Source organism: Cygnus atratus, chromosome 23, assembly GCF_013377495.2.
Source record: "Cygnus atratus isolate AKBS03 ecotype Queensland, Australia chromosome 23, CAtr_DNAZoo_HiC_assembly, whole genome shotgun sequence".
In the NCBI taxonomy this organism is placed as follows: Eukaryota; Metazoa; Chordata; class Aves; order Anseriformes; family Anatidae; genus Cygnus; species Cygnus atratus.
The window spans coordinates 5,966,033-5,980,996 of record NC_066384.1 but is presented as its reverse complement, the minus strand read 5'-3'; positions in this window follow the sequence as shown (position 1 = coordinate 5,980,996).

Here is a 14,964-nt window from a genome sequence, read left to right as displayed (position 1 = left end):
GCTTTTTGTGGTTAGCAACCCTAAATGCATTTCTTTTTGTGAAATTTTCCAGTTGCCTTCTGAACCTTGTAAGCTTCCAGCACTCGCAGCATACCAGTTGTGCTTGGAGCTGTTCCAGGAGCTCCTTGCTCAGGAGCCGTTCATGCCCGTTCCCTCTGCTGCCATCACCTGAAGGGTCCTCTTTGAGCTGCTGCTGAGGGAATGAGGCAGTAAAATGAGAAGTGTCTGGTGCAAATGAGACAGAAAGAGCTAAACCCACTAGCAAGGGGAGACATCTGGATCTTGCGCGTGGGATCTGGTGGGAGAGGCAAGAAAGCCCTGTGTAGTGTTCAAAAAATTAGAATTTAGATAGGGAAAAAATAGCTTCTCCTGCCTCTTTTGCACCTCTGGTGCTGGGATTTATCTCAGTTGGGAGCTCCCTGGAGCAGCTGGGTTGCACAACAAGCAACTTCTGGCATGGCAGAGGCACTGCTGCAGCACCACAGCCTGCCTGGCCCCCGGGCAGCCCCCACACTGTGTCCCCTGACCCTCCATCACACTTAGAAATGGAGAAAGCATGGAAATGACTAAAAATGGCTGAGTCTTTAGCACTCTGCACATTGCAGCAGACCCTGAAACATCCCGTGCCATCGATGACTTGCTGTCCACTTGCATTTACCTACGCAGGCTCTCTGCCAGCAGGAAATGAACACAAAACCGCCTGCTTAAATGTCCAATAGGAGAAAGCAGAATGGATCGTCCTACACTTACGTGACTAATTGTATTAGAGAAAAATAATTTAATGATTTGGAGGTAATGACTTAGTGGATGGCTGATTCCTGCAGAAAGTCCAATGGTGGCGTTATGCCAACGGGAGCAAGGTCTGCAAGCAAGATCGCACTTGGAGTTTGACAGGGAACCAGTGATAGGTCTTGGGCATGGAAGAGAGCTCCAGGGCTCGTTCTGATCTCATTTCATGCCTCTATAACTCCATAGCCCTGATTTACACTGATATCGCTGAGACTCTGATCAGGCCTTGGAAATTTAATTTTATATATATATAGCCTTTCCTGAAGCTGTAGAGCACTCCTGTGGATCTGTTCCACCAATGAAGATGGATGAAATATCTAGGCACTGATAGCATTTTTTGGCTCTCTTGATTGCTTCTTAGTGTAAATTGCATTTTGAGGCTTTTTGAACCCAAGATCCTAAGTTTGGCATGTGATGCTGGAGGTGTGGGGGCTTTTGGGAGTGAAAAAAACATCTGCTACTCGATGTTCTTAAAAATATGAATTTCCAGTGTGAGATCCAAGCTGGTGGATCCCCTTCTTTGCACAGCAAGAGGTACCCTGGCTCATGGGGATGAGATGGAGGACATGGAGAACCAGGGCCTGAGTCCCTTGTGCTCCCAGACAGTGTTTCTTTCTTGTCACAAGGAAAGGTTTGCTGTTATCCACCAAATAAGGCAAAATAAACAATTCTCTCCTGTGCTATTATTAACTATGTTCTTTGAGTTTTGCCAAACACAGAGATTAACGGATGACCAAAGAAAATAAGCCTGATGAAGATCTCAGAATGATATTGCTTTCATTCCTCTGTCAGAGGAGGGCTTGTCTGTAGCTACTTGTTTCTGAGACATCTTTGTCTGTGCTGTCCTCCAAAATCCTTGGTAATGGGGCTTCCGTAGCACCCCCTAGGCAATCCTCATTTCCAGAAATCCACACCATTGGATATTTTACCTAACATTTAATTTCCAGTCTCAGGATACAGCCAACAGTGTTGAGCCACTCCATGTAGAGTGCCGGTAATACCAATTTGGCAGCAAACCATGAATTTCTCCAAATACAGTTTTCCAAACCATTTTTGCACCTTTCAGTACTTATCCTTAGACCTTATTTCCACAGCTGACTTAAGAAAATTCCATTAGTCAATATAAAAGCCTTCCTATAATTAAGACAAATGATTTTTAACTGTTTCACCTTATCTCCTTACTGTCTCTTGCTCTATTGAAGAGGAAATTAGATCAGCTTTGTATGATCTAAACAAATTTATGACAGCTGTGACTCACCATACATCTCAGGACAATCCTTCCTTACCAGACTGGCAGTAACACAACAACAAAGGTTAATGTCTTCACACTTAATTTCAGTAACACCACACAGTGTTTATTATCCAGAAAATTAGCAAATATCACAGAAAGCTAGAGATTTCTCCATGTGCAGAGTGGCCTTGTTCAGACCCTTGGGCCGCAAACATCCTGAGTCATTATCTTAGTCTCCACAATCAAAGCTGTCTTTCAAGTACGTTGTAGATTGGAAGTTAGTAGTTGATAATTCACCAGTCATACAATCAGTGCTAATTGCTCTGCTTCCCCTGTGGAACAAAGAGATTGAAAAAGAAATGGACAAAAAGGCTTCTTTAGGAGAAGAGTGGCTAATTCACAGATTTCTGTTATTAGCATTTTCCTTATCTAGAAATGTAAATCTTCCAAAAATACATTCTTATCATCAGAGTATGAACAAGACATTTTGAAATCCTCTACTTCTTTTTGTGTCCCTGCCTGGGATAGGTGTTTATACGGATTTACATAGCTCAAGAATTTTTCACAAATTAAAAAATTTAATCTGACTATGTAGGAAGGACTTTGGTTTGATTCTCGGTGAAGCTGTACTGCACCATTTATTTATGTATTTATTTATTTTTTTATTTATTGCCTAATGGGATTTATTTATACATGTATTCAGGCAAGTAAGATATTTGCCAGAAACTTCTGGTGGTCATTTAAGACCAGTAAGCAGAAGATGTTAATTTGAATAAGCAACCTTCATAAAGGAAGCTATGTTGAGTTTTTGGCATGTTGGCAAAGAATTTCTGCCAAGACTTTGCATAAAATGAACATAAAAGACCTTGAAAGTTGGGTGTTTATTCATCTTTTCCTTGGCAGTTCAAAGGAGTTGTAACACTAAAAAGCTTCGTATTGGGGATGGAGGTGGCGATCCTTGGTTTCCACTTCTAGAGGTTCAATGTCAAAATCCTGCCCAAAAACATTTTTTTTTCTTAAAATGCAAAAGTTGTGGTTTAGTGTAATGAGAAAGGAAGTCTTTGTTCACTCATTTTGAGTACTCTTCCTACAGGATGGAAGCTTCACTGCAAGTATTGGTAAAACTAAATCTCCAACCACATCAACCCAACAGTGTGGTTTTTGGAAGCTCTGGTTTCTTCTCACAGGACAGCCTTTTGGGCACGGACATCTTGAACTATTGTTCAGAACTAGGTTTACATACATCACAGATTGTTTACAGACTGAACAATGGTGATGATAACCTTGAAATTTCCGTACATTCCCAGTATCATTAATTGTCTCCAGATAATCTGAAGTTCACATGTCATTGGTAAATGTCTTTTTCAGACTAGTCATAGATAGCATGAAGATGTTGCCCTGCTAGCTGTCAAGTTCTCTTTCCTGTCCTAGAAGCATTAATATAAGACACTGCAGGCAGATTTAGCTTTAGTGACTGAAGGCTTGGGGGATCTTCACTGAGCATAACAGTAACAATAACGTTCAAGTTGAAAATCTCATATTTAAGATCTTACAATCTTTCGGTTGCCTGAAAATACTAGAGTTCAGTTTTCTTTGGAACCCAATCCTTCATTCGCTGCAGATATGCCTGTCTGGGGCACTTCAGGTAGATATTTCCTGGCTCTGAGGACAGAGTTAGTGGTCAAGCATCCATGTCTCCACAGCTCTTCTTTGTACTGGAAAAAAGAAAAAAAAAAAAAAAAAAAAAGCCCTATCATCTTTAGAAAAATATCATAGGGATCAGCTTTCTGAACTCTCATATTCCTAAGAATGAAAACAGATGAATTTTGAAACTTTCTTGCATTCTCAGCATTGCCATATTAAATTCAGTCAAATACATTCATGGTTTAAAAATATCTCTAAGGGACTGCAGAAAAACTGCAGAGGAGGTGGAGAGCCAAGTTCTCGTAGAGGTACTTTCTCTCAAGTGACTAGACCGCCTCGTGTCTAGCTCTTTCCTGAGCCAATCCCTCCCATAACCACCACTCTGGCAAGTTTTCAGAGCTCAATTGCCGATTACGATGTCAGCAGATAAATTAAGAGGTGCAGCAAGGAAGAAATTTTTCAGAGATTCAGAAAGGCAAACTGGTGAGTGAGATGGAAAGTCAGAAAGAGTTTGACCCATACAGGGAAGGTTGTATGTGAGGAAGATCTCAAAACAACAACAAGAAAGGAGCTACAGGAACATGAGGAAGAGGAAGGGGAACGGGATGGGACAAAGTCCTGCAAGCCCCAAAGGACACTCCATTAACATAAGCAACTTATGAATTATAGCCCAGGTGATCACCTAATGTAGGTGGTCAAACCCCAAACATAGGGTAATGTAGGAAAGGTAAGGCATGGTGCTGGCAAGATCTGAAAAGCAAACAACAGAAGAAATTAAAAAAATGGAAAAATAATTCACATTAACATGGACAATTACTGTTCTTATTTTATTCCTGTCTCCCTAGTTCATCAATGGGACAGTAGATCTGTTTCTCTATACACTCACCAGGCCAGGCAGTAAAGTTTTGATGGACCAGGAGGTCCATCAAAGAGGCAAAGCAGCAACTGGGCAGTGTGATTCTAAAAAGGTCATTTGCTTCGTTTTTCCATTTTTCCTGAGAGGCTAACTTAGCAGCTTTGCAAAACTCAATCAAAACAGGCTGCTAGCAAATACAGGTCAGGAATCAAGCAGCCAGCAGCTCAGATCTTTGTTTGGGGAAGGTAAGCAGAAAAATTACATCATTCTCTATTTTAGAAGATAAATCATTCATCCTGTTGGATGAAGCTCTGTTGCAGATCCAGGGATATGGAAAACCAGAGTTTCCCTTGCAACAGCCCTCAGTGTATTCTGAAGTGCTAGCCCTTCACAGGAGCTATTCTGTTTTACACAAGCACTGAGTCTGGCCTCACATAAGGAAAGTCCTTATCCTGCCAAGGTATTGGTTTGGGTCCGTGTCCCAGGGAACAAGCCCGGCACCTTCACTTAGTCCTCCTGTGAGAAATAAATAAATAAATACATAAAATAAATAAATAAAATAAAATAAAATAAAAATAAAAAATAAAAAATAAAAAATTAAATAAAAAATGTGTATTTCTCTGCCCCTACAAGGGTCGCTCACACAGGTACGTGCAGCTCGCCGCCGGGAACACAGGGAGCATGTTTGTGCAGAGCTCAGTTCCTGAAGCATGTGTCCAAAGCCTTTCCAAGGGGAGTGCCAAAGCACATTTTCTTTTCCCAAGTTAGAGGTTGAGCATGAAAAAATACAACCCCAGTCTGCCCAGTTCCAAAATCAGGGAAAGTCGGGACCCAGATAAATCTCAGCATCTCTCCAGCCAGGTAAATACCCTCCTGGGACTGAGCACAGCAGGGGAAGCAAATAGCTCTTTGTATGTTCTTGTGCTGGGAATTTGCACCATGATATACATGAGATCCAACACGCCTGGAGCTCCTGACTCTGTTTTCTTCTCTGGGAATCACAGTCACTGGGGGAAAGCAAATGAAAAATCCTTCCACCTCTCTGCACCTAACAGAAGAGAAGTTTGGGTTTTCAGAAAAAAAATAAAAATAAATAAAAAAATAAATAAATTGGGTCTCTTGATGCCCCAGCAAGTATCTATTTGCAGTCTGGGAGAGATCTTTACCGCAAAAGATAAACCAAAGAGAATTAGGCTTGACTCTTACTGGATCCTTTAAGAGTCCTCCACCAATCCCTTCAGGCTCCTTTCAGGGCCCAAGGGCATGTGCACTGATTTCATGCCTTGCTGTTCCCCTGATCATGTCCTTCTCCATTCCTGTTCTTTGGGCACGTGGACTGGTCTGACTGGCTTTTCTGCAAGTTGGATCCTCGTTGGGGGCATTATACGGAAGCTCAGTACTTCTTAAATTGACCCGTCCTGCCTGCTTCATTCTAACCACGTCACCTAAATTCAGTGGTGTTTGGCTTTTCTGTGCCTCCCAGGGTTACCCCAGGGTGGTCCCATGCCCACGTCACCTGCAGCCCCTGCAGCCAGGGCAGGCATGGAGCAGTGCAGTTCTACTTTGTCTCACTCCAGACACCTAGTCTGGTGTTTTGTGCACCACGCCGGCTGCACAAAGGGCTGGCTAGTCTCACAGAAGTCAGACGGTTCCTGCTGTACGGAGACAAGCACACCGTATGCATACAGAAGGGCCTGGGCTCCGCACCCCCTGGCTCTGGTGCTCCTCGCATGGACACGGGCACATCACCCTGCCAAGCACCAGGGCAAGGCCGAGCACTGCAGCACTCTCAGATCCAGGTCTTCCAAGCAACTTCTCCAGAACAAGCCTCTATTTCCTTCCAGGAAAAGATTGCTGGGACAACCCAGAAGCTGCACTTCTACAAGGAGGGACAGAGTTCAATTACATGCTTTTTTTTCTTTTTTTTTTCTTTTTTTTTCTGTTTCTTTTTTTTTAAATTCGGTGATTGCTGCAAACTTTGTTTACAGTTGAGATTACTTGGAATTAGCAGTCCTAGAACAACAATGGCTGTGATTTCCCTCCTTCTTCCAGGATGTCTAACCTTTTCCTTTCTGCCCTGTATCTTTTGGCTGGAGTTTCAACGTGAAGTCGGAACACAAGCAGCTTCCAAAACCCAGGCCATAAGTCACAGTCCAAAAAAGCGCCACTACAGCCACAAACAGGCATCCCGTAAATCACCCCGTGGAGGCAGCAACGTGCAATCCCCTGACTGGAAGCAACCCTGGAGGAAAGGCCAGTGAGTCAAATAAAGCCCTGCTGTTTCCACTGAGGATGGCGCTGGCCCTGGATCACCACAGATGTCAGATTATTCTGATGCAAGGCGTCACACAGGCACAGCAGTTTCACGTTACAGGGGTCAAGCTAATACCAGCGCGGTCTGGGCTGGTGCAGCCTGCTCCTGACTTCAGGCTGAATGTCAAATTCAGGCAGACAGTACTGGGCAGTGGGCAGGGTCCCAATGACCCCTGGGCATGGGCTCTGCAAGGGTTCGGAGGTTTAACCTCCCGGACTCCCCCTCCTGCCCGCTGGTGAAGCCCTGGGACACTTTGTCCCCTTTCTGATGGGGAATTTGTGGCACCAAAAGCTTGTGGTGACCCTTGGAAGGAGTTGTTTGTAGCCACCCAGTCTCCCTGTGCCTCAGACAAGACCCTCCTGCCCCAGAGGGCATCCGAACAAAAAGCCATCCCTCTGCTGATCTTCAGCTGAGGGCTCCCCTCAAGATTCCCCCATGTTTATCTACTGTGGGCATGAGAAGACGATTTTCTCACCATGCATGAGGAGCATGATTTTCTCCTCCCTGTGGGATGGGGATGAGGGAGCTGAAAGGGCCATCCGTGCTGCTGGGACATGGGGGTGCCCTCTCTGCAGCATGTCACGGAGAAAGCACAGATGAAAATATCCTCCAGATCAAATTGCACCTATGTGGGTGGGACTTGTGGGACCTGGAGGCATGGGGCCAGTGAGGACTGCGGTGCCACATGTCCCCAAAATACTTGGAGGGCAGCCCCTACTTCCCAGCAGGGAGGCACCCGCGTGCCTCCCCCTTCGCCCTTCTCCTCCCTTCACAGCGAGCGTGATGCCCCCACGCATCTCGGGGAAGTAAAGCTCTCCATCACATTGAAATGCGAAGCTTCCTCATTAGAATTTAATTTGCACCGATAGAGAGGAAATTATCATGTCAGTGTGGAGAAAAGAAGCAGTGATTCAGGAGAGGAGCTTTTGATAAATTGTACCGAGCACTTTCATCACCATGGGCTTAAATGAAGATTTGGCTCAGGGAGGTTTTGTACATGGCTTTATTATAACCCGCCATGGAAGGGACAGATGGCCCCGGTGACAGTGTGAGCCCTTCCTATTTTTTTTCCTGGGAGCTGTAGCAGTTGTCATGGCAACTCCTGTTACAACAAAACCCACAAATTTATTTTCAATTAATTCCTGAAAAAAAAAAAAAAGTCTGAGAAGCGGGACACATTTCTCACGAGAGGCAGTGACACCTGCGCTGATATTTTTGTGGTGGTTTTTGTTCTCCTGGCAGCCGCTCCACACGCAGACGGTGAAAGCCATCCCTAGCTCAGACATGTCTCAGAAATGTGAAATTTGTCACCTGGGAGTGACATTAAGACTCTTGCAGCCCTCCCTGTAAGGCTGTCAACACAGTGCTCAGACATCCCAACGTGGAAAGTCTCCGTCCTCATCACCCCCGTAAGGGATAGAGGCAGAAATCCTTAGCAGAGATGCTAAACTTGGGAAGACTAAATGCCAAATCGAGAAAGCTTTTTAGGAAAAAAAAAATGTATTTACACACTGAAGTGGTAAAGAGCCAGAGGTATGGCTCCTCCATAGGGAGTCTGGGCTCAGGCTGGAGCCTCGACTCATCCCCAGGTGGTGGGAAACCATCTCCCGTCGGCTGGCTTTGGTTTCTCCATCCTTCCCCCCAGCTTTCAGCAGCAGCATGTCCAGACCTGACCTCCTGCTCAGTGCAACTGCTTCTTTTGTTTTCTAGTCACTTCCTTGTCTTTTTCAAACAATTGCTGTCTTCGAACATCTGATTCCTCACTTGGAATGGCAGATGTTTAGTAATTATCCCATGTCTCTACAAATTTTTCCTCCCCTCTTGTTTCTCACGTTGCCACATCTTTCCGGATGAGGAATTTTTCTTGTTCTCCCCGAACCAGCAGAGAGATCACAAATTACAGAGCTCCCTCACTTTGATGCATCTGGTGCTTTGGGCTAAGTTTCTGGGAAAGAGTTGCCTTCCTTCAGGCATGGGGATGCAAAGATCTGGGAAAGGAACGTAGGAGTCCTTGGAAAAAAAAAATAAAGAAAAAATAAAACACAATTACAGGAGAGAGGCCTCTCCCGGGGTGAATCAGAGCACTTTGATGCTCGCTGCTGTCCACACTGGGCAGCTGCCCAGCTCCTGGCTCCGGATGCTCAGCTGCCCACATCCTGCACACTTGCTGGGACAGGACCGGGAGACGTCCCTCTTGCCCCCCTCCCGCAGCTCCCAGGGCCAGGAGTTGCTGCAGCCTCAGGCAGCCTGGGCTGTCCAGACGTGGGAAAGGGATGGGACGGGTCTCCAGGAGATGCTCAGCCCACCCCGAGGATCATGCTTAGGGCTGTAGCTCGGAGAAGGACTCCCATCCCGGGAGTCACGGCAGCAAGGCAGACAGCTGGGAGCCTGGCAGAAGCTCGGTGTTGCTCGTGCCCAACCACCCCAGCACAGTGACCTCAAACACTGCTCAGGGAGGCTTTGGCATGAGGGTCGTTTTGTGGGAAAGCCTGAAGGGCTGAAAGCTTGATCCGAATGAAAACAATGGGATGGTGGAAGGGTGACAGTGGCAGGAGAGCCTCGTGCTGGTTCCCAGTGGCACTGACTCCACCAGCACTTTGCACCTGGAAGGTTTTTGCCTTCTGAGACAGCACAGGCTCACTTGCTCAAAGCCTACCTGCTGCCACCTTCCAGGCATCCTTTCAAAGCACTTTCCTCTGTTATTCCCTTTTCTTAATAACAATATATTAAAAACATCAAGTACAGAAAAAAAAATCACTTGCCCTGTTCAGGCCTATTCGTTCCCAATGGTTTTGTCCCAGAATAAACACAGACATGTTTTGAAGCTTGTTGTGAAAGGAGATTAACTCTAAAATCTGCTTCCTGGCTTTGAAGACTGCAGACCAGCATGGCTTTTATTATTAACTAGTCATTAGAGTGAGTGGCATATAGAAGGAATAATTGCTTGGCTTGTTTGAGGGTTGAAGGATGTTAATTAAGAAGTTAAATGTTTGTTTTTCTTGCTCTGAACAAAGCGATCTGAGGGCTTGCACTGAGCGGGCGTTCTCCTCCCCAGGGGCAGGTCTGGTCTCACACTCGGGGTTTTGGGAATGGGAGTGTCCCTGCAGCGGTTGCATCATGGGGCAAGTTGCTGTTCTGCCTCCGAGGTGAGATGGGAAATGGGAGCCCAGGGACACCGTGGGCGCAGATGGTGCTTGCGACTTGGTGAGCTCCGGCTGGACCCCAGGTGGGACCCTCCTGGCCCACGCTCAGCATCGGTGGCCAAGGTCCTGCTGGAGGCAGAGGGAGAAGGGCAGGGCTGAGGACCAGTCATGGAGAATGTCTGAAATGGTTCCCATTTCCCTGCCGTGCTTGCTCTGGTTCCTCTGGGCATGGTCATGGTCTCCAACCTGTCCAGCTCATCTGGGGTTTGGACCCTCAAAGAGCTCTGCTGCTTTCACGAGAAGGAAACACAGCAGATCCCTCTAGGGCAAAATCCTCAACTGCATAAATCAACAAAATTGTTTCAGGCATAAATTCAGCCTCTGCCCCCCAGATTTTGTTCATGGGCTGGGTAGAAGTGGTAGAACTGTCTGTTTTGGGATCTTAGAGGGGAAAGACTCAGCTATGAGGTGGGCAGGGAGATCAGCCTGGAGAGCTTGGGAAGACCAAGAAGAGGCTAAAGGCACGTGTGACTTTGCAATGAACACAGCTGGTGGGACGGCAGCATATCACACAGAGCCACATCCCATGGCAGGACTCGCTCCCACCTCTGTCCCCATCACCCGGGGGAGTTCTGGGCACCCAGCTCGGCACATCAAGTCCCCTCCATGGGCTATTCCCCTGGCTGTGCTGCTGGCCCAAGCTTTGCAGCATCACAGAGGGACACTGCTCTTTTCACAGCTCTCCAGGTTCAAGGTTTGATACCAACAGCTCTCAAAAGAGCAACGTGCAGCAGACAGGGCTGGATTTGCAGGAGCATGATGGTTGCAGCCAAGCTGTGGAGAGGACAGAGAGCAACTGAGCAGCAGCACCGAGGGTTGCTGAGGCTCCTGGGCTCTGCAAAGCACTTGGGGCTCTTTGCCTGCAGGAAATAATAACTGGAGGTATGTCTGCGAAGCACAGAGGGAGCCTGAGAAGGCCACGTTATGTAATGCTGCCTGTTCCCTTGGGCGCCGTGCCAGCGGGGTAAGGAGAGACGCGGTGACCTTTCCGCGGTGACACGCGGGGAGAGCTGTGTGACTAAATTCAGCTCCGCCGCGCTCCTGCCTGCAGACGTTATGCATGTGAAACGCCACGGATGGCGCTTGCAGATCGCTTGGAAAATATGTCCTGCGAAGGGGACAGGGTCGTCACATCACGGCCCGCCAGGCAGGCTGGCCCCTGCTGCAACCTCTCTGCGTCACCGGCGCTGCCTGCGTGGGAAGATGCGCGGCACAGGCAAACAACCTGGGGGCAGTGAGACCCAGCTCAGCACCTCACTGCTCCACCTGGGCCACCTCCCGGTCCAGGCAGGATCCCAGTGCAATGTGGTTGGTGTTTCCATGCCAGTGGAGCTGGGGGTTGTTTTGGCACAGGGGTTCTCCTTCATGCGTCACAAGGGTGATGCCTCCAGTCCATCCTTCTCGATGCATCCTTCCTCTCCCGTTCTCCTCCCTCGCAGCCCTGCTCTCTCTGGCCATGCTGGTGTCATCCCTCTGATACCTGCCAGTGCCTGGGCTGGGAATGGGGCAAGGAGGAAAATGTAATAGGGACAAACAGGGCAAAACAGTGTTGGCTGGACCAGCAGAGTGGGTCAGGGTATGGAACAAGAGTAGCACCATGGATATATCGCAGCACTTGCATCATTATTTCAGTGACACGTATGCATTGGTGACAGAATAGGGCAGTAGTACCACGTATCGAGGGTGCTGGTGCAGCCCATAGCCCTGGTATCGCCCCCTTCTGCAACAGAGTGAGCCTGGAGCTCCTACCCTGCCTTATGAATACAGTGTGCTGCCCTGATTGCTGGGGTGTTTATTGTATACCCAAGCTGGGAAACAAAGAGGGAGGGTGGAAAAATGATAAGATGCCCTGCAGCAGAGCTTGGTGGTTACTGCAGGACAATGGGAAATCCGTTGGCCTGCAGGCACCCCGCTTGGAGCCCACCAGATGGGCTGCAGAGCCAGAAAGCCCAGGCGAACAAAGAGCTCTGGCTGCATGAGAAGCGGCTGTTTCCTCCTTGAAGGGGAATGCGAGGGAAAGAAAAAGCAGCAACTTCAGGGCAGTTGCTGCTGTGAAGCTGTTCCAGTTGGCACAGCCAGAAACCCACTCGTGTGGCTGAAGAAATTAGACCTGTGTGAGCTTAGGGAGCTCCCAGGTAAGACAGGCTTGAACATTCATGGCTTGCTGCTTGTTCTTGCACAGAGCCTTAGTCTTCCTGTTAAGATTCAGCTATAGTTTGGGGTCAGAAGCTGTCACTTTACTCTGCTAAGGAGACCCAAGGGAAGGACGAACCCAGCAGGAAACCCTGCTAGGAAAATGCTATTGATCTGCAGGATCTCCCACCTGGCCAGGCAGCGCAGGCACGTGGTCTGGGTGCTCACCAGCCAGGTCCGGGACTTGCAGCAGCAGGCTGAAATGCCAGAGGTGTTTTTTCAAAATGAACTTGTTGGGTAACCTTCCAGCTTGCAAAACCCTCTGAAGATGTGACAGCTTGGGCTCCAAACGCAGTCTGCTGCCCTGCAGCTTGTGAATGATGAGTAGCACTTATATAGGGGTAGACATCTCTCTGTCTCCATTCACAAAAAGCTTTTAGGTCCTAATATTTAAGGAATTTATCTTATACTACCTGACTGACCTTCACAATGTCTGATAAGGAGGGGAGGTCTTGGTATTTCTTGTGTGCACTAACACGGGTCCTCCCCAGTCCCACAAGAGGAGGATCACAGATGTTGGTGGGAATAACAGAGCTTCAAGGAAGCTGGAACTAACCCTGAAAACTCGACAACTGGACACGCTGCAGGAGCAAAAAGCCTCGATGAGTACAACGTCCCCAAGCCTCCTCTCTGCACCAGGAGAGCATGATGGCTGCTGTCACCGCCTTGTCACTGTCACTGCCTTGTCACTGTGTCACTAGATTTGGGGCATGCTGAGCCCGTGACCCCTGAGCATCCAGGGCATGTCATCCCCAAACCTTCCATGGGGCAGGGAAGTGGGGAAGCCAGCTGGGAAGACTGTGAGGTAAGGAATGGTAAATATTCCTAGTGATGCTAGCAGGCAGTTATGGACACTATAAGCTTTCCCTGAAAAAAAAATGAAGCTTCGATTTGAAGCCATTCTTAGAAAAAAAAAAAAAAAAGAGCAGAAATAGGCTCAACTTAAGGCAAGCAGGAGGAAATAAAAAATAAACCAGTGTTAAGATGGACCATAATCCTTTTCTGGAGGGAACCATACACCACCTCTCCCCCTGAGAATAAGGCACAGGACGTGAAAACCAAAAAGGTCCCTTTTCGGGCCGGTGAGCAGCTTTCCCAGGGTGCTGCACACATTTTCACAGAGGCTTAACCCTGTGTGCTCCTGTCTTTTTTTTCTTTTTAACTCATCTAAAAAACTGTGTTGTGTCTCTTGATGAAGGGAAATAGGAGCTCATCAACATTATTATACCCCTTTAAAGAAATTAGAAAATAAAGACAAGACGTAATATTTGCTGCCCTATCAAAACAAATTGCTCACAGCTTGCAAGTAGACAGGAAAATTTTGGCAAGCACAACTGGCTCGTGCCCTGTACAGTGCAGATCTGGGGGGGACACACCTGTTTTCACCTTCTGCTGAGGTTGTTGAGCCATCAATGGCAGCTTCTGCAATCGCCACAGCTGCGTTGATGGCTATGGGTGCTACTCAACAGGTACTCACGGACTCTACATGCATTAAGGTCCTCAAACGTGTAGATATTTTCAAGCATTTCAGCAAGTAAATACGTAAATGGCTGGGGAGGAGATGTAAAGGTCAGGGCATGATCCTGGAGCTAATCTCAGAATGGCAGCTGTACCCGGAGCAGGCTGGGCACGGATTAGCCAGCAGTGGAAACTCTGAGCCTGCTGCCGGATTTATCCAGGGAGGAATTTGCTGCAGCTGGGCTGAGAGTGCATTGCCTTTCCTAACTGCTCTGCTTGCTAGCAGCTTTGACACTCTCAGCAGCCTCTTGATGTGCCCAAATTCTGCTGTGCATCCCGGCTGCACTGGGGCAGCAGCAGCCCCCGTCCCTTCCCCGCAGCTCATGCTCTCTACACCTCTGCTTCTTCCCATTATTCACCTCCCCTGTTTGCTTCGATTTTCTCTTGAACCACACTGCCTAGACCTGGACAGCTAGCTCTAGCAAAGCTGGAACTATGGTTACATACCCAAAAGAGTCACCAAATTTGGCAGGAATGTGCCTCTATTGTAACTCACATCCAGCTTACAATCCACCAACTCCCACTTCTTCTTGTTGCCGCCCAAACTGCTCTTCCTATGCCTCATTTGTGTATCTACAGAACCTGGCACCCATCCCTGCTGAATCGAGGTCTGTTTTTTCAGGCCATTTCTCCAATTTACCAAGATCATTTCGAGTCCAAGTCCCATGTTCCAGCATGCTTGCAGTTTCTCCCGGGGGTGTCATCTCCAAGACTCAGTGAACGTGCTCCTCTGTCATGCTGGTCACGTTAACCTGTTCGAGCAAGCATGGCCCATAGCTGTAATACCATCACACACTTAAAAGGACCATGTCTTGAGCACAGTATGGCAGCGTTCCTGCTCCCAGGTTGCAAGCAGATGCTCAGGCAAACAGTACAGAGCCATAAATCTTTCAACGATTTCTAAAGTCAATTCTCTTTGAAGATCCCACTGACGCTTGCGATTCATTGTACGTGTGCATCCGTGGAAGCAGTTTTGTGTTTTTTTATTTGTAGAGCTATGGCTGCCCCTTGCAAAAAGCAAATAGTTGTGTAAGCATGACAGACTGTCATGCTAAAAATGCCTGTATAGCTACTTTTGGGATGCTGGCCAAAAATCAGAAACTGTCACTGAGTTTAGCAAACCGGTTATGCACCTTGCCTGACACACACCTTGTGAATAATCACGGAAAAATTTTGTGGGTGACACAAGAACCAAGTTTTGTTTGCACAAAACACT